This window comes from Cinclus cinclus, chromosome 4 (assembly GCF_963662255.1).
Source record: "Cinclus cinclus chromosome 4, bCinCin1.1, whole genome shotgun sequence".
In the NCBI taxonomy this organism is placed as follows: domain Eukaryota; kingdom Metazoa; phylum Chordata; class Aves; order Passeriformes; family Cinclidae; genus Cinclus; species Cinclus cinclus.
In genome coordinates, this window is record NC_085049.1 from 71,048,919 (window position 1) to 71,072,392 (window position 23,474).

The 23,474-nt window shown below is 45.4% G+C and overlaps 1 protein-coding gene across 1 annotated transcript in view; it reads right to left on the reverse strand.

Moving 5' to 3' along the window:
* HIPK2 (homeodomain interacting protein kinase 2) overlaps positions 1–23,474 on the reverse strand; it is a 128,433-nt gene that overhangs the window by 35,535 nt on the left and 69,424 nt on the right. The gene's annotated exons all lie outside the window — the stretch shown is intronic.

The window sequence follows — 23,474 nt, forward strand, 5'->3', positions numbered from 1 at the left end:
AGAGATAGCCCCAAGTTTTGCAGCATTTTGTAAAGGAGAGAACTACCACTGTTTTCATCCAGCAAGAGGGAATATGAAGGCACCCAATCAAGGCCCCCACTCGAGGCTCTCAGACCCTGTCCTGTAGAGAACTGTGCAGATCCCCTGCGGTGAAGCATCCTCTGGTCACACAGCTCCATGGCTTCACAAACAGCCAGACGTTAAATAATCATTAAAGGACTGGTATAAAAGGATTACTGACTTTATAAACAAATGGCTGTAACAATAAAACAGAGAAATAATGTAATTAGATCTATTAGACCTAAGTCTTTTCCTCAGGAGGAAGTAGCCAAGTAGCCTCCCTTTCCCAGTCTGTCCCAGGCACCTGATTAGATTTCCTTTTCTCTTCCAGCCCAAACAGCCAAAACACAGCAGCTCTCTGGCTATGCATTTATTGCCAGCTCCAGGAGATGCCACCAAAGCACCTCTGCTCCTTTCCCTACCCCCTTCCAGGGGGAATCTGTCCCACTGCCTTGGGGTGGTTGGAATCCTTCTCCACTGATGCTGCAGAGGTCCGTAGGATGAAGTTAGATGAACTTGCTCAACTCCAGTGGCCATGGTGAGACAAGATGAATCCTGACCTATGTACCCCAAACATTCTGTGTTTCAAAAATCTTCTCAGCGGAAGAACAAAAAATATTTTCCAAATACTGAAAATCTTATACACACAAATACCTTCCTTGCTTATCCCCCCTCTGCCTAGATGTCCACATGCAGTTATGTGACACAGTTCCTATTTACACAAGGATCTCCTAAAGGGTCTCTCCTGTTCTGCTTGCAATACTTCTAAAGTCCCAGCTTCTGGTTTCATGGGATGTACAGCAGAAAGAATAACTTACTTTCCCATACTCCTCTAACTATGAAGAAAAAAAAAGCAGAAGACAGATAAAAGAAACACACACTGCTTTAAAACTTTCATCATTTTAAATATAGCCTTGGGATTTCTTTGGCTCTCATGCATATTTTGGGAATGCCTGGGGTTGGCTATTGAGCAAATCAAGTGCCACCATCCAAAGCTCAAAATAGGACCCATGGTTCCCAGCTCCCCATCTGTCATCAGGATAAGATCTGACACTAGTGAGATCATACTAAGGATTACCAATTGCAGTGGAAAATATTATGTTTTAATCATGCCATTACATAGTCATGTCAAGACAAGCCTTGCACCTAGAAACCAAGCAAAATGGTAATTTTTTTCCAAAGAAGCAAAGACCCTGTAGCAAGAATCCGTGCCCCACCTCCAGTCCATCATTTGGGGGATCTGTAATGGTAAAAGTCCCGAACTACCTCTTTTTAATCCAGCAATGCAGAATGTAAAATTACAGGAAATTCTGGGATTTTAAAGTTAAGAGTTCTTTGTGCCATTCCCACAAAAAAAAAACCAAGTCAGAAACTTAAAAAGTGGATACCTTTAGCCCTCCTAGCTTCATCTGTGTTTGTCACTGTCATACCCTTACTGCTCTTTAGCCCACTGTGACAAACTTCCAACAGCAGTCTCTCCTCATGAACAAGGGGTTAATATTCTTCTTTTCCTCCCTATTCCCTCATCCAGTCATCCCTGTCATCCCTACACACTACTCGACACCTAGACAAAATGCAGAGAGAAAAAGACAGCTATGGTGACCTGAATCTCATTACTATGTAAATCCTGCATTCAAAGCCATCTGCCTCTCCCTGCCTGCCTTCCACATTGTGAACGAAATGTCCCTGGTCACTAATGAGAGCTCAGCCCCAACTTCAAATCCCTCCCACTAACTAAAGTGGAGGGGTGGACTATAGGGATATTCCCAACATGATTTTGTGTGGAAAACTCCCTGTTGGTAAAAAACACTTCCACTGCTGTCATATGCAACACACACTTCCTTTCCTCTCTCCCCTTATGCTGCCAACACCTTCAGACCCCTGCAAGAAGGGATGACCCAGAATTTGAAGTTCCAAAATCTGTATTATTTTTTTTTCCTCCTGATTCTTTGGCTGACCAGTGGGTTTTTGTTTTTTTTTTTGAAAGGTCCACTTCCTGGAGTGCAGCAATTAGAAGATAATTGTTTTTTTTACATGCAGAAGAAGTTTTCCATCTTTGCTATTGGGAAGAAAAGCACAAATCAGTGTCCATACTATTTAGACACATAAAATGCAACTAAACAGAACACCACTCATGCTATGAATTCCAACAATGGTGAGAATGCCTGTGAGAAAGGGCTAGATCTAGGTGATACGGTGCACTTGCTGTGCTTTTCTCCCAGCCTTCACATCATTATCGTGATTTTTCCATGGAGAGGGAGTGGCCCTAAGACAAAAAGACCCTGTACCTTAGTTAAGCAGTCATTAAGACATATCAAGAACAAGAGGTAGTGGACACCATACAGGATTCCAGATTTTCAGCCAGCAGATACCTCCTGTTTGCTGTGTGAAAGAGGGAGCTGCAGTCACCAGGAGCAGAGCTCTGCCTGCTTGAGATGGCCAATGCCAAGCATTTTGGGGCAGGATGCTACGAGCTCTGCAATGAAATAATCGATCCACTGATAAAAAACCTTTGAATCTTCACTGTGGTGGATATTGTACTTCATGCTCAGTTATGGATGCATACATCCATCCTTCTGCATGTAGTATTTAACATGTGCAAGTCCTCTCTTTCTTAACATAAGCATGTCAGTTTCTTAAGACAAGGTGAGATCTTGACTTCCATCACATGTTAGGGCACAGAGTTCCACAGGCAACCTTCTGCTTTCAATAGCATCTTAACTCAGCCGTTTAAAGCTTGATTTTCCTTCATCAGGTTTAAATTTGTCACCTCTCACTTCATGTTCACATAGATTAGTCTAGAGGTGAAGATAGAAGTGATTGAATCCCCTGTCCCTCAACACAAGCTGTTTTTGTATCTCTGCCCTGTTCTTCCACGTCTGCCGCAGCTTCTGGCCTCTCAGCGTACCATCCCATGGATGTTTCAATCCACTTCCACTGCCTGACCCTACAACTCCTTTTCCTGATATGACTGCTTGGAGACAGGCTGAACAGATCTAGAAAGAGTTAAACACAAGGATATTCCCCAGACTTATTTTATACTATTTGCAGAATGCTTTTGCGTTCCAGTCTTCCCTAAGCTTAATATTTTGTTTGCTTTTGGAGTGACACGAGGCATTTCAGCAGATGTTTTATCTGGGAGATCCTCTGAGACACACAGTCCTTTCTCCAGAGAAGCTGCAGTTAATTTAGGACATAGAATTATGCAGAAATAGTTCATTTTTTGTCTTCCAATGTTTACTGCCTTTCAGTACTGCATGATATCGCACAATGTTTTCTGTAATCTAGATTACAGAAAGTCCTTTAAATGCTCTCACTCTTTTTTGCAGCCTAACCTAAGCAAGTCTGTGATATCTACATGCTTGAACACTTCACTACCGGTCCAGCACTTTTTACAAATAATTAATACATTAAATAACTCTGCTCCTAAAATGTGCATGCAGTCCACTCCACAACTGACCCTTGTTTTCCTAGAAGTGCTCAGATTAAGCTCAGCAATAAAAATGGCGTAATTATCTTTCCCAAAGGGAAATAAAACATATTAATAAATAATAAATAATATTTTAAACAGTTTTTGTGTGGAATTTCTCCATTCTGCAGCTGCTAACACTGTGTAACGAGGGAAAATGCCCTATGCAAGTGTGCACATCTGAGTACTGCAATCATAAATCGGAAGGACAAGCCACATGGCAGCAGACCCTCCCAAACAGAACTGAGATCTTCAGCAGATCTCTGCATGACTGCACAGAGAAGTATTTTCTGTACCAACAATACGGGTTTTTTAACAGAGACTTACCAAGCCTTCCGATTGTGGAGAGGATCTTGTCTGACAGCACACAATGGAGCCAGCTGCCAGATCCCTCAGTACATGCAAGAACATCCCCGTTTCCCGCTCTCCGCCCATTTCTTGGCTGTGCATCTGCAACACTCTTGGCACAGTAACTCCTGCCTCCAGTAGAAGACACACACACAGAAGGAAAACACAAAACTTTGCCCTCCTGTCCTTCCTCTCCCGTGAGCTGCTCCTGATGTCTTCCAACAAAAGGCACCCCCCCCCCATTTCTGTATGCACAGGCACAACCTGTTCTACAGCTCACACAAATCTCACCAGCACAGACCAAAGGCTTAGCAACCACTTGCCAGCAGCCTGGGAAAGACTGGAGAACCCTGTCAAGAGCCTGTATCTCCCGGACAAAAGTAGCCATCCCATCTCCTCTCCCCACATCTATTCCCTTTCCGATCAAATTACTTGCCTGGACAGCAAAGGACACCTGTTCCTCAGCTCAGCAGTGAGTCCAGTCAGCCCCCCATCCTTTGGAGCCCAGCTTGAATGTGCCTGTGCACACCAGAGAGCTGCTGGTGCCCCAGGGTCCCCGTGCTGGCAGCACCTGCAGGTCCCCAGAGGCAGAAATGCCATCGCATCATTTGCTTGCACCTCACACACGACCCCATCCTGCTTTCAGGCCTGCTGCTGGCAGAGTATTTACTTTAGCAACCCTGCTTTGTGGCAGGGTAATTTCATTGTCTGGTGTTTCTGTCAGGAAAATTAATTACCAGTCTAGCTCACTGGCTTTTTCACCCACACATCACAGGACATTAAAAACAAATGCCAAAAAAATTCATTTCCACAGACTCAGATTCAGAGAGCTGGGCTCTTTCTGAATTTTAAGACTTCCCTGCAAACTGCCCTCCTCAGTGATAATTTACCACCTCTGGTAGGATCCCATGGCCAAGCGTGATAGTCTCAGCAGAGTCCTTCATGGACAAGTATACACATCAGACAAAAATATAACTCAAAACTTGATACTTGGCACCTTGATCAGAGAGTGTTCCTACTTCCAGAAGAAGGCTGGGGGCAGCTGCAGGCAGTGCAGACAGACCTGCAGTGAAGATGTCTCTGAGCTGGCACAAACAGCTCCTGTCTCACTCTACCTGCTCATCTCACCTGCTAAAGCCTGAATCCTGGGAAGCAGCAGCTTTCACATCTCCACTCAGGAAGCCCTGGGCAGAGGCAGAGAGGGAGGAGCTGAGCTCCTCTGCCCAAGCAGGGAAGCACTGACCAGCTGCACACCCAGGGCTTCACTCTGGTCAGGGCTCATGCTCTCTCATGCACCAAAACACCTCTTGTGAGGACAAGGAACTGCATCCTTTGTGTGTCTTACAAAGGGGTTTATATTCAAGTGCTGGAGCTCTATCCTTCTCTCAGATGGACCCTTTCTTTGGCATCTTTATGCACTCTTTCTCATACCTGTATTTTGTGGAGGTGTCCACCCTTTATTGCCATGTACTGTAGAATACAGAGTACCTTTAACTCCTAGATAATGGAGGTGGAATGCACAGAGAATCTCTTTTTTTTCTTTTTTTTTTTTTTTTTTTGCTCCTCTGTACTTCTCAGACTCCAAATCATTTATTAAGTGAAGGGATGTAAAAGGAGACAGGCTCATATTCTGGAAGTAAAAGCTTACAGTTGCTATTTCCCTCATCCCTCCACCTCTCCACTCACACAGACACCCCAGAAGGGATGCAGACAGCAAATACAGATGACCCCCAGAATAAGGCCATCCTCTGCTCCAGTCTGCACCTGCAGACTTTTGTGTCTGTGACAAAGAAAGCCACCAGGGCCAGAGCTTAACACACCTACCAGCACCAACAGCTCCTGCTTGCTACTCCCCATCCCTTGCAGGGCACAGGAGGGCAGCAATAGGCCTCCCCCCAACTCGTGTCACCCAGCAGGGAAATGCTGGGCTCACCCTCATTGCTGGACTTCTGCATTTCTCCTGCATCCCTGAGCAAGGGACAGCCCTGAGAGTCAAGACTCATCCCAGAATAAGCAGGCACACCATGCCTTTCAGATTCCAGCATAAAGTTCCAACCATGGAGAGGTCAGTCAACACAGGGTTATTCCTGAGGGAGGGAAAGGACCACAAAGGTGTATTGGTTTGAGTGATAAGGAAGGACAGTGCCACTGCAGGGCCTTCTAGCAGGCTCTGTATTTCACTGGTCTAACACAGGTACACCTGGTTTCTGGGAAGGACTGTGGGTGTAACCAGAGCCATTTCCAGGGCTGCCAGGCCACCTGTACAACCACCACTGGAAGGGAGCTCCAACTGCGCTGCTCACGTTACTCTTGCCCATCCCTCAAGATCAGTCTGCAACACTTCAAAAAATATCTGAATCAGTTCAAAAGACTGGAAGTTGGATCCACTCAGCCCTCGGTGATGGTTTATGTTACAGGACATAAATATAAACTGGAGGCTGGTAACCATGAGGTAACGCAGGGGTTTATCCTGGACTGGTTTCATTTAACATCTTTATCTCTGACCTGAGGAGGAGGCAGAGTGCATTCTTATCCAGTTTATGGATTCCCATCTACGCTGGAGAGACCTGGCCATGCACTTGAGGGCAGGGCTGCTGCCCAGAGGGACCTGGACAGGCAGGAGGCATGGGCTGATAGGGACCTCCTGAAACACAGCCAGGAGAAACAGCAGGTCTGGCTCCTGGAACAGACGAGCACTGTGGTGACAACTGGGGAACTGCTCAGTTGGAATGGCCATGAGCACCTTGACTTGAGGGACAGTGGGCTAGAAAGGAAGACCCTGGCAACAGCAGCACCAACAGCCTCCCTGGAACAGGGCTAGCAGACCAAGGAATGTGGTAACCCACCTCCAGTCACATCTGGACACCATGTTTGGTCTGGGGATCCCAGAGGGCAGGTGAACTGAGGCAACCTCAGCAGGGAGAGGGAGAAGCATGGTGTCCATGACAGCAGCCTGCCCCTCGTCCTCTGCCCCATGGAGAAAATGGTGCCAGGCTCTTCCCTCAGGTGAGCAGCAGAAGGCAGAGATGACAGACAAACTGCAACAGGAGAAGATCCCTCTGGGAACAGGGAAAACACCTCCACTGTGCAGATCAATGAACCACCAGCATAGACTGCGCTGAGGGACTCCACAGTTGCTATCCTTGGAGGCTTTTAAGAGCTAGCAAGATGAAGTCCTGATCTTGGTCTCATGGCAGACTCTACCTTGACCATCAGGTTGGACTAAATGACCACCCAGGGCCCTCTGTCACCTGAACTTCTCTAACTCTGTAAGGTCCAGAACCATACATTTCTCAATAGGAAGGTCACCAAGATCCTCCTAGACACAGGTCAAATCCTACACAGCTGGGAATGTTTCCTGCGGTACAGGTGCAGGACCCAGGGTGTTTTAATCAAGTGTACATACACACAGCTCTGTCTTTCAAAAACAGAGAGCCACTTACACAACAATTACCTCTGAACTTGGCTGGAGTAATTTGCAACCAAGCCTCATGAGCCTCTCATTTCTAGCTAAGGGTATTTAATAGAAAATAACTCATAGAAGTAGACTAGACCACCCACCACTTGCCACTGCTCGTGATCCACCTGGGTGCTGATTGGGAAGGGTGAAAATACCACAGAGGATGGTCTCAGAGGTGGACAGGGCTAGCCTGAACCTCAGGGAAGTCACCCACTCCCTCCCTGCCCCAATCCTGGGCCATCCAAGCAATGCCTGTCACTCCTGGCAAGCATTCAGCTAGCCTGTCTTAGAGACCTCTCATGGTGGAGCATCCATAAACTCTGCCATGCCCCAAAGGACCTCACCCCTTGTAATTTTAAGGAATAATACAGCTGTGCATAGCTGACTTTATGTCATGCTTAATTACAACTTGTTGTCAATCTGTCATCTATGTAATACATATGGAAAAACATAATTTAATACATCTCACTTGACTTTGCTTATACCTGGCCTTCTGCCAGACTGCACCTCCTTCCACTCTTCACTCTGCCTTGGCCTCAACACATACTCAGTACCTGTAACCTTGTCTCTTTTTCTCTCCTGCTCACTATGCCTGCCTCCTTTTTCTACTTCATCTTTTCTGCTCTCTTCCCACACTAACTGTGGACATCCCACACAGGGACCCCCTACCCCTTGTGAAGGGGGTGCACACCCTGCACCTGGAAACACAACCCTATGCTGCTATGGATTTGCATCCATCTTGAAGGATGGGGAGTCACAAAGACACGTATCAGGCACTCCAATAGAATCCCCCTGCTCGCTGCCACCATCCACATGAGGTTCTTGGAAAAAGCAATTTCCATAGGTTAATCCTGGAAGACTTTCAAGTAAACCACACTTACATATCAAGCATTTGCCATCCGTATGCACCTTTCCTGGGATTAAGAAAGCTGGATTCAACCACGAACAAAGCCTGGGTTTAAGTGGGGAGGGAGGGGTCCCTGCTGGGAGGCTCTGCACCTCTCTGCTCTCCTACATACACTGTATATACACACTTCATTTAGGTTAAGGCCTTAAAGAAAACCTTCTGCTCTCTTCAACCAGAGCATGTGAGCAAATAAATGACTGAAGCCCAGAGCTGGAGAAGGCAGTGCAGCTGTTTGTGGAAACAAGACAAAAGATTTAGAAACACTTGCTTTTTTTGCCCCCCTCTCCCATGTCAGGCTGTTTACAGAAACCACGGGATGAAATTTTGCAGACAAAACCACTGAGAGCAGCCTGTCAGTCTCGAAGGGAAGGAAAAAGGGAGGGAGAGGGAGGGGAGCGTAGGCTTCTTTCAGGATTATGGATCATTGCTAAATTGCTCTATCAATTATTAAACCCATCACTCAAAGCGCAGTAACCAAAATATAGCAGATAAAGCCTTTCTCATCCACTCTCTACCAGCTGCTCTCCTCCTCCTAAAGCCAGAGGGGAATGAAAATTCCAATAGTTTATATTTTATAACGATAATTTTCCCTGTGCCTTGAAAATACAAGATTTTCCAGACAAGGTACAGTGGAACCGCGCCCACGGCGGGAAGATATTAAAGGAGGAATTGCCCTTTTGACTAACTAAGGAATAAAACAAAATCTCTCCAATCAATATGATTTCTTAACACTGACAGGTTAAAACATTTGTCTGTGAATAAATGAAGAAGCAGGCCTCAGCCCTCAATACCTGTTACTTGCTGTTTGCTCTTTGCCACTGCTTCTGAACAGATCTGAGATCAACTGCAGGGTGGGCACGGTCCCAGAAAAGGACAGGACAAAGGGGCACGAGGCACCTGCTCCGGTCAGTGGCTCTGTGGAGAAGGAAATTGCAGCCATGCATCCAGGGTGAGACAGGAAGCCCTGGGTGAGCAGTGCTGAAAGGAGCCACACAGCCACAAAACCAGGACTTGACATCCAGCTGGAAAGGCTTCCACATGGCTACCAGGGTCTGGATGATTCTAGTGATTCCGAGTTTCCAGCAGCACCACATGCACTTGCTGGATGCATTTACCATATGCATCATCTGAAGCAAATAGATGCCTGAGTCCTGGCAAGGGCGTGGCTACAGCTCAGGTTAAACATGCGCTCGTGCTTTGCTGTACCTGAATCCCCTAGGAAGCCCTTGCTGTGATTGAGCTGGAAATCATAAGAGGCAAAAAAATGCTAATAAGCCAAATAATGGAAAAGAGAGTCAGTCCCTGGGTTTGACCAAGAGCCTGCTAAGCTTGTCCCAGCCAAGCATCTTTGTATCCCTGGAGGAAGCCCCGCTGGACTGACCACAATCATACTCACCTCTCTGCACTCAGAAATGCAGGACCCCATGAACTTGAGAGGAGGTGCACAACATGGAGCATCAGGACCATCGCCCCAGGGGTCGACAGCTCCACGCTGAGCCAGAAGCACAAAAACACGCACAGGGGGTGATGCAACAACAGCTATATTCAGCACAGCGTGACCTCTGGTTGTTCTCCCAAACAAAGGGCCACACATGGGGGGAGGGCTGGGGCTTTCCCAGGTTATGGAAGAGATCAGAGAATAGAAAAATCATAATTTGAAAACAAAAGCCCCATCCATGCCAGGCAGTGAATGGATGAGCTGCAACGTATTGGGTGCAGAAATCCCCTGAAGGAGGCATCTGATGGAGAGGGGAAGAATGCCAATTATGTGCTCCCATTCATACCACTGCAATGAAAGCATAATTCTGACTCTGCTTTCTGACCCACAGTATGCAATTTATGCAAATCCAAGCTGTTCTCGCTTCCCTCAGAGCCAAGTGTCCACCAATGCCAGAACTGGCTCTAACTTTTTGTTTTCCTTTTCAAATCTATTGTTTTCACTGCTGAATATTTAAGACTTTTTGTTGTTGTTGTTGTTGTTGCATTTCTTTGGAAATTAAATAATAATTGAAAAAAATCCCACAGCACACAGAAACAAACAAAAGTTGACTTCTCCTCTCTCCAGCCATCCTGCCACGCTCCATTCCATCCCAAGCCCTTATCATCCCAGCCCAGAGCCTTGCCATATATTGGCCAAGTGAAGCTTCTCATGTCTGATCTACAACATTCCCAACACTTTTTGTTCACACCAAATACTGAAAGTTGCACCAAGCTGCATGGTGGTTTTATAGGATTAGTCCAAATACTGAGCCAACTGTCAATATAAGGCTCCAAAAGACTTCTATCCCTGGCAAACACGGATACAAACCAGACTCAGGCCATGATCCTGAGATTGGCTTCACAGAACAAGTAGCAGGTCTGAGGCTAAAAATATCAAATTGCTGCAGCCTTCCTTTATTTTTTTTTTCCCCTTTTTTAATCATGTCTACTTGCTGCCTTCTTTTTTATAATTAGAAGAAGACAAAGACAAAAATAAAGTACTTATCCTGCCTGCTCCTTGGAGAAAGGAGCATTGCCCTTTACTTATCTCAGAAGAGACACACAGATTTAATATTATTATTAGCCACAACTATTTGTATTTCTGTAGCACACAGAAGCCTGGCAGATCCTGGAGCCTCACAATGCTAGATGCTAAAACATGCTAAAGGACTGTGTCTGCTCCGGAGAATTGATGATCTAAGACGATGTGTGGTGACAGGGCAACAGATTGGTGGAGCAGTTCGCCCAAGATCATACAGTGAGAGCACAGCAAAGCCAAGAGAAGAAGCAGGGTCCTTGTGATCCGTGTGTTGTATCTATCAGACCACGACTTCGACTTATTACAGCAGGGAACAACAATAATAATACATGGATTTGAAGGCTCTTTCGAAAGAGATGAGTATTACTGAGGTGTGGCAGATTTCAAGTCAAAATGACCTGTAGGTATCACCCAGCAAGACAGCAGCCATGCTGGGAACAGCACATGAAATCCAAGGCCCACTTTTAAACCCTGCCTGGTGAGACACAGCACGCTGCCTACGCTCCAAGGACCTGCTTAAACAGAAGTTCAAGGAAAAGCCTGGGAATGCCTGCTCATCTGCACATGGAGATCTGTGTGGCAGGGGACAGCAGGGATACACCTCAGAGATGCCCCAGCTGGCTATTTCTGCTGCAGAGAGTTGAAAAGTTCCACTTTCAAGTCAAGCCCCACTTGAGTCAGCACAGCCGGTGGAGCAGGTGACGACAGCCCCATGAACAAGCAGCAGGGAACAGCACAGACTGCAGGAACACAAATCCACTCTGAATTTAATTTATTTTTACCACATTTATATTAGGGCTAACATCTGGAAGTGTTAAGTAGAGCCCTACTGTACTAGATGATGTAAAAAAATGTAAGAAAGCAGTCCCTGGTCTAAAAAAACTTGCAGCCTACTTTGGGATCCCTCATCACCCTGGAAATAAAGCCCTGGGACTTGCTGCTCAGCATCTGCTGAGACAGGATCCGCAACCAAGCCTGAAAAAAAAGCACTGTGGTGGCCACTATGAGTCTAGATCCTGCAGCTACCATATTTTAGGGCTAAAGATTGCAATTGCTTCTTTGTCCAGAGATGGAAGAAGGCCCCTCTACCTGTAGCAGAAGAACAACTCTGACTTTAAATGTTAATGTCACACATTTTAGTGGAGCCAGACAGAAAACCAGGATACCAGCAAGAATGCAAGTGTGGAATGGAAATAGTCCCAAAGCAACCATAATGCTTGAGGGAAGAAAGGCATCTCTTCAGAAGAAAGACTTTTAAAACAAAGTCTTCTGCAAAGTTAAGTTCTTTAAGTTCTTTATTTAAAACTATCACACAGAAGATTCAATTGTTCTCTAACTCATCTCTGTACCAAATCAGGAACCTAAATTCAATCATTAAAGTGTGAAGCTGATGAATTTAAATCCATAGTAAGTGCAAATTTCAACACAATTTTAAGTAAGGAGTCGCTCCCAACACCTTCATAACATGTCAACACATAGTCATATATTTGTTTCTGGGACTCTTCAAATGTCTCCTTTTACTGTTTCATTTTTTTCTTGCCAAAACAAATTCTTAAAGCTATCCCAATGTTCTGAAAAAAACATAAACACTTTTCACATGTTAAAATCTAAGGTGGCTATGAAAAATTTTGGAGAGACAAATCTTGCAGGAAAAAAAATCATGCAAAAGAAACTTTTCCCTGCACACAAGGGGAATCTGAACTGATTCCCATCTGATTAACTTTAACTTCTAATTTGTCCTTGGATCACACTGCAGTACGGATGTCATTTTTTAATTTCACTGTTTTGTAAGTAGCCAGTACTGTCCTTGTAAAGGGCGAAGAAATCCCCATATATCAGGAAAGCTTTTCGCTGAGAGGAAGTTTAGTAATTACTCCAGAGAAATAAATACAACAATCAGAAGTACTTCCCAGGACATGAAAGCAAAGATCCACCCTTTCTTGAAAGAAGGGGCTGTCTTATGTATACATTCCCATCTTCAATTATCGTGACTGCCTGTAACATTTAGCTCTCCCTTAAGTCAACTGCAGGGGTCAAGAACATTTCCTGGCATTCTGCACATTTTTTTACATGTTGCAGTTTTATCTGGTGTGTATCAAATGCTTCCCCCCCGAAATGCCTGAACCGAACCCTCTTCCTCCTCACAGAGGAGTTCAGGTTTTGTGAACGTGACTGCAGCTCTCAGAAAACTCATCACTTGAGAGCTGTATTAGGAATTAGTGAAAACAGAGCAGGTTTGGCTTTGATAGGTAAAACTGCAGTATGCTCAAGCAAGGGGATGCAAATGGACCACTTGAAAGGCACGTCCATCCAGTTCTAAGCCCATGAATTTACTGTCCCAAATGTACTGGAGCTTCCCTGTCCCACCATCAAAAGACCTTAGCGTACGTTTTGTTACCTTTACTGCACCCTTCCCCAGCTCCATCGCTGCAGCTCCTCAACACCCATTTTAGCTGTGGAAAGCAGTCATTTTGGTTTAACTGGGGCTGTGACAGAGCTGGTGCCTGCAGCACAGTGGGCAGGAGTAGGACAGAAGGACCCTGCATAAGGGGCAGCTCACTGCCCACCCGTGATTTACTACGAGCACACAGCAATATTTAGGGTGCAATAATAAGGTGGTGCATGAGTGCTTTACCAACAAACAAGACAGGGAAGGGAATAACTGTGTTTCCCCTGTTGTTCTAAGGGGAGGTTCACCAAAAGGTTAGCGAGAAAAAAATGCAGGCCAATCGATCACTGGGACAGCTACCCTAGAAAGGTTACCCCGTGTTCCTGCCTCATTTTTCACATCTATAATTACCCTGCCGCTTCTCCTCGCATCCCACCCATAGTCAGGCAGCAAATGCCAACCACTGCTGCTTTATTAATTATGTATTTTGCTCATGCCCATTGTCGCCGCCCCACAAGATGCTACAGCAGCAACGGGATCAAGTGGCACAACCTCTGTGATCTCCGCAGGGTGGCGTGGCCAGGGAAAGGGAGCTGGAGGGCTTTCCTGTTTTTCCTTCACCAGAGAGGGGAAACGACCGGCTCCACGTCCCACGGAGGTGGGATGGATGGGAGGATGTCCCATGGGGAGGGATGCAGCTCTTTACATCTGTCCTGAGAGAGGGAGAAGCAATGTAGGGGCATATGAGGGAAGACTGCTTCCATTCATGAAGGGCTCAGATTTCTCTTGGATCTTCATCCAACTGAAACAAAATGCCAAAATTGCTGAACATACTTAGCACCTCCTAAAGCACAATCCTACTCTGAACAGTGCCTGTCTAAAAACAGCAATGCCAGGCTCCTTGTTTACTGTGTCTTCCTGATGCCTGATCTGAATATCTCAGTTTAAAAGGAAAAAGAGGGGGAAAAATATTAATTTTTTATCTGGCAATCCAGCAAACCCAACCACAGCTTCAAGAGCCACTCTGGATTCATTTCTTGCATATTTATGCACACAGACATGAGCAGCCAAATTAAGAGATATGCAGAGATGGGCAGGGGAAGTGCAAGACAATGATTTGAAGACAACAAATTTGCAGGGAACTCGGTATGTTTCTACTCAAAGTACAGCATCACGCTTCTGATTCAGGGGAGCTGGAGGGGTGGTTTTTTGTTTTTTTTTTTTACTTCGAGGAAACCTAAAATAGCTTCCTTTGAGAACATGCATTCTGTAACCACCACTTCATCCTTCTGCAGTATTTCTGGATCCAGAGTTTTCAGTTGTAGAATAATAGTAAATATATATAAAATAGGGAAAACTTCTGCTTGACTGAGAAATATTCTTCTGTCCCACCAGAAACTACAATTAATTTATGTTCTAACAATTCTAAAATAATTATTTGCTAATTGTAACCATTTCTGCGATAGAACTCGGGGCTTATGCAAAGTGGAATAAAAAAAATGCTGACAAAACCAAAAAGATTGTATGACAAAAGCCAGCACAATGACAGAGAGTTGCATGCCTGTCCTGTTTTGGACCCCAGAGAAGTTCACACCCGTTGGATGGTAATAAAAAAAGAAACACCCTGGAAAAGCCAGGAATAGACTCAAGAGGAAATTAACTATAGAATTTCTCTTGAGAAAGAAACCTAGAATGAAAGTGTCTTTGACCCTGCTGAGCTTGGAGATGCTCACCTTAGGATCCTGATAGCAAAGTACTCAGCACAAGCAGGATCTAGAAAAACCATGGAGGTGTAGTCCTTCAAACTAGCAAGAAAATCCAAAAGCATGGCACCTGCTGCCCTTCCTAACTCACTGTGTCCAATGTGCTCCACAGCACATCCCTGAGAGTGGAGGTGATCCAGGCACCTCTGCCAGACTTGGCTGATGGCTGAAAGCAAGGGAAAATCCCACCAGAAGTACTGGCTTTTTGCACTGATGCCCATCCCACACACAGACAAGGCATGTGTGGCTCCTGACCAAAGAAGTCAGAATTACCACTGGCAGAAAACCTGGACCACAGAGCTCCTTTGAATGCAAGAGTGTGAATGAAAGCCACCTACACCCTCCATCCATACCCCTTGTGCTGACTTCTCCAGTCAGGCCTGGATTAGAGGGATCTTCCTTCTTCCAGTGGAGAGGGACAGTGTCAGTGCAGTGCTCATCACCCCCTGAATCCATCAGGCAACACTGACTTGTCACATGAGTGTCAGGACTGACACCGTGCCCACGAGTGGTTTGTTGAGAAGAGAAGAGGAAGAGAAGAGAAGAGGAGAGAAGAGAAGAGAAGAGAAGAGAAGAGAAGAGAAGAGAAGAGAAGAGAAGAGAAGAGAAGAGAAGAGAAGAGAAGAGAAGAGAAGAGAAGAGAAGAGAAGAGAAGAGAAGAGAAGAGAAGAGAAGAGAAGAGAAGAGAAGAGAAGAGTGACCAGGAGACTACCTAAAACTTCTGGTTTTGACACTGCTTGTGAGATCCTTGGGGAACCAAGAGAAGAACAAGAAATGCCCTTATTGTGATAAAATTTATGAGAAAACCTATCTCATGATAGCATGACCAATTAATAAAAATCTAACATTTACTGATGGAAATTTTCTTGCCCTCCTGATTAAGCCCATTTACAGTTCTTTCAGGTTGATGGTTTAGCAATAAGCTGGGGCATACCTACTTCAGGCACTTCTTGGTTGTTTCTTTGAATTCCATTGTTTACTTATTTGTTACAGAAACAAAGAACAATAAGCAACAGGGTAAAGACCCACATGTTTTGGAGTGGAGCAACAGCCACAGATCCTTCAGAATTGAGATGGGTCCTCTGAGGATCTGTCTCACTTTGAGAAAAATCCCTGCTTTCCCACTTTTCCTTGAAGCAGCACGCTAGACGAGGGAAGGATTAATTAGCTGATGTTTCTAAAGCTCTTTGAAGATGAAAAGTGTTATTTTTATTTTCAAGTGTCACCAAGTGGAAAAAAAAAATCAAAAAAAAAAAGAAAAGGCCAGAGAAAGACTTCTGCTGTTTCCTACACAGAGAGGTCTCAGGACTGAGCTCCTGTATAGAGACACTCCACCAACACCATATATTAACCAGCAAGCCATCACCTCAGCTCTTCCTCTGGGCCATGCACTAACAGGGGCTCTGCCCAGCTGCCTATTTTCATGGAACACACAGAACTCAGTACCACTGAGACCTTTCCCCCTTCATCAAATTTGTTGAATTTGTTCATCAGATTCAAAACTTAGTGGGAACAAAGCAGTTGTGCAATCACACACCTCATTTTTGTAGAAAAGCTGACAAAACCAAATGAGGAAGGCCCTTGAATACAGATGCAGAGTGTCCAGCTACTCAGAACCCTGGTAGGCTATTTTTTCCTGAAATGTAAATTACAGAAGTGATTTATCTTTCTTAAACACTTTATACCTCCTGTTGGAATTTCTGTATGTCTCTATTTTTTTTCCTCCTCTTTGGCATTATGAGGATGCAGTCAAGCAGCAGAGGCTTGCTGTGGGGATGACCAGGAACCCCTGGCAGCTGGAGAGCAACAAGAAGCTTCCAGGTAGGGTGCCCTGCCCTAGGAAGACGAAAATAGCAAGAAGACAGACAGGATTGCAATGTATTAGTCAAGCTGCGCTTAACACCCAAGACAAGGATGACAATGAGCTGTTACAGGTCAGGCCTGAAATGAGCTGGAAAGCAAGAAGGGAAAGATTCCAGTGTGTAGCCCATTTACAGCTCCTTCAACTCCATGATCTCATCAAAATCTCACCACCACCAAATATAAACAGGATGCGAGTTACCCTGTTAGGTAACACTGAATATTCATCTCACTGATGCCTAAGGTCCAGCACCAGATATATTCCTTCCCCCTGATCAGGCAGAGCTGGCAGGACCTGTCCTGAACCTGCTTTTACCAGAATTCCTCTCCCGGCTCTCAGCTCAGCAAGTCACAATGTGCAAGAGCTGAGAGGTCCTGCAGAAAAACAGCCATCTGGTGAAGGGGCAGGAAGAACCAGTTAAAAACAGAGTAGCTCCACCATATGGAGAAAATAATTCAGTTGGGCAGTGTAGGAAGAAGCAAACCCTATTATAATAATTGCGTTGCCAAGTGATGTTGCAGACTTGTTTTTTCCCCTCACGGCTTCTGCACTGATTAAGAACAGAGCTTCCCCCATAATATGACACAATCCCCACAGCAAGATCAAACTGTTCCACCAAGTGACTTGTGGGAATACCAGGTTAATACGAAAATGTCCAAGCATGAACTGAGCATGGAGACAGGAGCATTGCACCCTCCTACCACCTTGCTACCCTTCTATTCTGAGTTAAAACAACAAGACTTGGGGATAAGCCAACCCGGTTCAGCTGGATGGCACCCCGGGAAAAGCTGATTCAGCACAGGAGACAATTACACTAGTGACAAGCTAGGTCTGGAAAACTTCTGGCCCACCAAACCCAAGGACAGGTAACGCAAAACCTACTTGAGGCTAAGGGGCCTCTCTTCCTACACATGGGAATTCTGCCCCCTCTGTAATCATCCACATATTCAGAACAGAGTAACTTAAAAAAGCCCTGGTTATGAACAGGTCCTTCTAGAACAGCTCTCCTTCTTCAGACTGTTGATAAAAATGTGCCAGGTGAGGCAGCTCCAGAAGTACTTCTTCCCCTGCAGACTGAAGGTGACTCCTGCCTGGAGGAACACACTTAATTCCCCCACAGGACCCATTACTACTCAGGCTCCCAGAGTCCTGCAATTGAATTATCACCACTAAGAGCTAACTATGTGCAAATGCTGAGTTTCCAAGGTCCCTCCCTGGCTCTCCTGGTCACAGTGGCACGCTGCTGTTGGGAATACATCGGGCAAGGGATCCACCTCCACTGCTGCTCCCTGCCCACTCTGCAGGATGCCCCAGCCAGCAGTGCAAAGTGAGGTGCTGGCACCATCTCCTTGGGTAGCACACGCTGCTGCTGAGCCTGGCACACCAGGTAGAACAGATGCCTATGCCAGGCTAACTCTGGGGCAAGGACACATCTAGATGTCAGTAGCCACCCCACTTCTTCCTTTGTTTCCAACCCCCACCCCCTTGCCCCTTTCTTCCTTCTCATCCATTCCCATGCTGTTGCTTTCCACTGGCTGCATTTATTTCCAGAGACACGCATGCTTGTAAACAGAGATATCTCCTTGCTTGAGCAGTCTTGCAGCTCCCATCCAAAATGGACCAACCCACTCATGTTTCCAAGGGTGTGGAAGACAGAGAGGGAAACACAGCCTCTTGCTGCAGACATCTTTCCCAAGAAAGCAAAATCCCAGACTGAGGCCAGTTAATGCATCAGTCATTAATTCTGGATAAAAGGAAACATATTTGCATGGCCCTGCTTAGACAAGACTGAAATCTCAACATGCCCCTCCCCCCTCCCTGTTCTCCTTTAATACCTTATTAATATTATACAGCAGCACAAGCCAACATGCAAATAGAGCTCTATGCAAATACAGCTCAACGCAAAGACAGCTGCACTTGGTTCAGTGCGCTACTGCAACTCCAGAGGAATAGCCAGGGGAAAAATAAATCATATCGATGATAGGGAAAGCATGTCTTAGCTTCCAAATTTCCAGGGAGAAAGCCATGTGTGCACGTCTGTCAGGGCAGAGTTTACCAAGTTTCATCAAGGAGATAAGGTAGTTAATACTTTGCTTAATTAGAGGCTGCAATGTTCTCTTTGGGATGCTGAGAGGATTGCCCTCTTAAGTATTTAAGGCTCTATCTTGCAAAACCTAATTCTAAAGAGGACTTAGAAGTACAACTCTGCTCATTTAAAGGAATAGAGTCATCTTTCCTCTACATGATTTCTCTGTTTAGTATTTCACATCAGATATACTTAGTTTCTAGACAGAAACCTTGTTACAGGTTTTCCCCAAAGCAAGGGCCTACAAACAGAAACCCTGAATTTCAAAGTCAATCACTTCCATTTCTTCCCTAGCACTGCTCCCAACATTGCATTAATTGCTGCTGGCAATCAACAGGTCCCCAGGTATAACACTGACAAGGGGAAGAAGTATTTCAACTGAGAGTGTTGAAGACAATGAACAGAATGAAAATTTACTTTGACACATTTGTTGTCTGGCCCTTGCAGCAGGATCTAGACAGATCAAGGGTGCTCTCAGAGCTGCTGGTAACTACCAGAGCTGCCTGCAAGAAGAATGAAGTTCCATTTGACTCTATCTGTGAGAAGCCAGCCAGCAGGTCAATCCTTAGGGTGTGGGTGGTATCAGAAAGACTCAAGCATTTTCCTTTTCCATGAAGACAGCTGTTGGATTTTCAGAAACTTTAATATATCCAGGTAAGGCAAGTGCAATTTATGAATCCCACTTTATGGCTGGGAAGACTAAGAGATGCAGCAGAAAAATAATTACAAGTTCACAGAAGCAAACAAAAAAAATAACTTCCTTTGTCCCAGCCTTGTATGTTAGCCAAAAGATCATCTTTGGATACAAATGCCAAGTTTAATAGTAATGCGTATCACTGCAATTGGTGACCTTGCATTCAGAAATTCTTCTCAGCTATAAAGGACAGCTGAGAACGCATTAAGGTCACTTGGAGCACTTTTTGAGAACAAGCAGTCCAAGGAATGTGATTTTTGTTGAAGAACTATTTGGAAATGAGGTTCCCAGCTGGAAAGCTCATCTGCTAGAAATGGCAAAGGAACGAGGGCATCTGTCTTGCCCAATAAATGCTGAAACAACATGTCCCTTCTCTTAGCATAGGAACCATGACTCTTCAAGGAGCTGGAGAACAGGAAAGAACTGAGCAGAACACCTTGCATCCCTTACTGGCATATCTTACAGCTGACGCCACCTCAGCAGTGAGCCTGAAGAAGTTACCTCCACATGCTTCTTCCAGGCACTGGGTTTTAGATTTTTTTTTGCAAACAGCAACTTCAAAATGAGAGAGAGAGAAAAGAAGGTTACAAAGAAATATAACAACTGAAATATTTACAAAGCAACATCCTGTCTCTGGTGATCATTGATTCAAGCCCAAGATGTGTTACTTTGCTTTTACTGTATTCCATCTATTATCCCACATACTGTTTTTTATTACAGATAATGCTATAGATCCATACCTTCTCCATGGGCAGGGCTTTTATTTATAAATATCCATAGGCAGACATCTGGCATGTAGCAACACATCAGAAAGGGCCTGAACAATTTTATTTTTTATTTTTAAGATTTCAGTGCTACCAGTCTTTTAGCATTTTTCCTTCTTTATGTAACTGAGAAAGGGCTGAGGTGAGAAGGATCCCACACAGAAAAAGAGCTGGCTTGCAATGCAGAAGAATGAAAGCACTGCTAAGAAAATGAGAAGACAGCTGGCTGCCACAAAGGGTGCCAGACCTCATGTCTAAAATTAAAGAATCTCAAGTTCTGAGGAAAGCACCTAGTCTCGCCCTTGAGCAGAAAATTAAAAAGCAAAAACTGGAGCACACCATATTACCACTGGTGCCCAATAAAAACCTTACACAAGCTGGGATCCAGACTGAACCCTACACATGCTGGTGGTTCCTGACAGGCTTTATTCTCCAGTGCTTAGTTTCAAGACCTGAATGAATGGAGGTCAAAAAATGGCTGGTCAATGGCCAAGAGCTGGACCCACCATACAAGGATAGTCACTTCTGGTAGCACAGCTGGGCAGCCCTGGAAAGGCCAAAGACAAGAGAGTCACAGGGTTGGCTTAGCTCTTTACTTAGATACTATCTCTCCAGACCATGCCAGACAAAAAAGAAAACAGGCCTTTTACCTCTGCTACAACACTGGTCATGCTACCAAACTCCCCACTCTCCCTGTCTGCATCCCCAGCAGGAGCTTAGCTGTCCTGGATTGGAGGAAGACATCCTGATTAACAGAGATGAGGAACAAAAAAAGGTACCAATACAGGCAGCTCCTGTGCAGCTCTAGTCAGACATCAAGAGCAAGTACCACCTGCAGACCTGGAGTCTCACCTGCATGCAAAGCTCAGGGAGGCACAGCCCCAGCCTGGCTGCTGTGGGGACTGTGGTTTCCAGACACATCTCCTCCTAGTGGCACAGTCATTTTAGCCAGTCTCTGCCCCAAACCCCAGATCCCCCTGCTGCTTATGACGAGCTGGTACAAATTCTCAGCAGATCACAGGAGGATAGCCCAGCTCTGACTCACCAGGGAGGTGAGATGATGGGGAGAGGGAGGCAGCAGTGCTCAGGCAGCTGCTGCCACCAAAGAGCACGTTTGTGAGCATGCCCCAAGAAGACAACTTGGTGAGCTCAGGACCAAGCTATCACACACAGGTATGTAAAAATCAAGCCAGAGCAACGAGCAGAGTGACAGAGATCAAAGTGGGGGAACACATCGCTGGCCCACGGCTCATTTCTCCTACGCTCCTGGCACCGTGGTCTTTCAGGTGGTGCTCAGTAGTTCGAACATCAACTGCAGATGAAGGGTATTTTCTCTCTCATGAAAGCAAAACCCCCCAGAAGGCAGTCTGCCAGAGCAGGCTGTGCTTCACCCAGCACCCAGAGGAGGGACCGGCAGAGGCACGTAGCTCATAAAGGATCCCAAACTTTGTGCTGCCCCCAGTCCTCGCCCGCGGAGCTGCCATGGAGGTGAACTTGGCTTTTCGTATTAGCGTGTAGTAAATTAAATCTCTTTCTTTTCAGAAGGAAGGGGAGAATTTCATCACCTCTCCAGTTTCCCAGCACTTGCATCTTGAATGTGTTTCCCACCAACAGCACCAAAAATGCATTTCACGTTCAAAAGGCAAAGAACAGCACTGAGAGGGAAATGGAAAATTCACCACTCCTGATCAGGTAACAAATATGGGAGAAAAACATCCCTGCCGAACAGTCAGAAGCACTTTGGAGAAAAAATCTCTCATCTTTTACCAACCTCTTCCCAGGTTGCTTCCGTTTACAAAAAAACTCCAGTAAAAACAAACAAAAAAAAATCTAGCAATTCCCCTGTCATTGATGGAATTTTGAAAAATTAGTTTTGCACCTACTTTTCTTGAATTGCTTTAGCACTGACTTGGGAGTTCACATACTACTCCAGTCTTTGCAGATTTTCCCTCAGACATATTTTCTCCCTGGCTCTGGGCCAAGCCCTGGTATTCTTTTTACTTGGGGAAGTCCTCAGGAAAGTCTGTCACAGATTTATTTCAAATTATGGGCCTTTGCCTGTAAAGATTCATCTCTTCCCATCACTAACACATGAAAACAATCAAGATCTGGTAGCTGGGAATTTGGCAGGATCACAGAAGTTACCTAGCTGTGGCAACCTTGGCCGCAACAGGCTGTGAAATAACCTTTCACACTCCATGGGTCAAACTGCAAGCAGCCACCTGAGAATTCATGTATGCTATTATCGATATTAATATGAGAATCAACACTTATTTCCCCTGTTCCTGTTTTCCTGGAAACTGTGATGACAAGGTCCCAGGCAGCAGCTCCCTCTGCTCATCTGGTGGGCAACCAGCCGAAGGTGGAAGCAGATCTTCTTCCTCACTCCCCATCCTGCTGTGCCCCTGCCCAGTCACCCCCCAGTTCAAAGTCGCCAGAGGCCTTGGTTCTTATCATGAAATGTTCTGCCAAATCAAATGTAAACAAATGACATGCACAGTTGACATGGCAACAAAGCAGCCCTGCACTAAACGCAGCAGCATTTAACTCTGCCGGGCTGGGCACAAATTTGCAGAAAAAAGACCAGAGCATGCAGGAAACTGCAAAGGTAAAGGACGGGATCTTCTCTAGATGCCTGGATAAATAAATACACTGCTTAGCACCCAGGGGTTTGCTGAAAAAACAGCCAGACCATCTCCTGCAAGATGCCTTCAAATTTCCAGGCAGTTTTGGGTGGCATGAGAAGAACTCCAGAGCATCACATGTGGTTATAGATCTCAAAGTCCCTCACAAAAGAGTCCAGCATTTTAGATTAGGCTTTCCTACTGAAGACTGGCAGCATATCCCCCTTCCTTCATACTCACCCTTGTCTACAGGCCACTCATAGAAGCAGATCGCAGGCGTTCACCATACACACAAGGATGATAAAAAGGAGAGAGTGAAAAGGCTCAGGGAAGGGATGCAGCAGCACACTGGTACAACCACTTGGTACACAATAGTTATTTCCCCCCTTTCTAATCTCCCACCAAAATACAGCTCTAGGCACATACATACATAATGTAAAGTGTCAGAATAAAAGTTATCACTGCACCCTGGACAGACTAACCCTGGACTGTGCAGTTTCATCAGCTCCTTTATATTAAGTCAGATTCAAC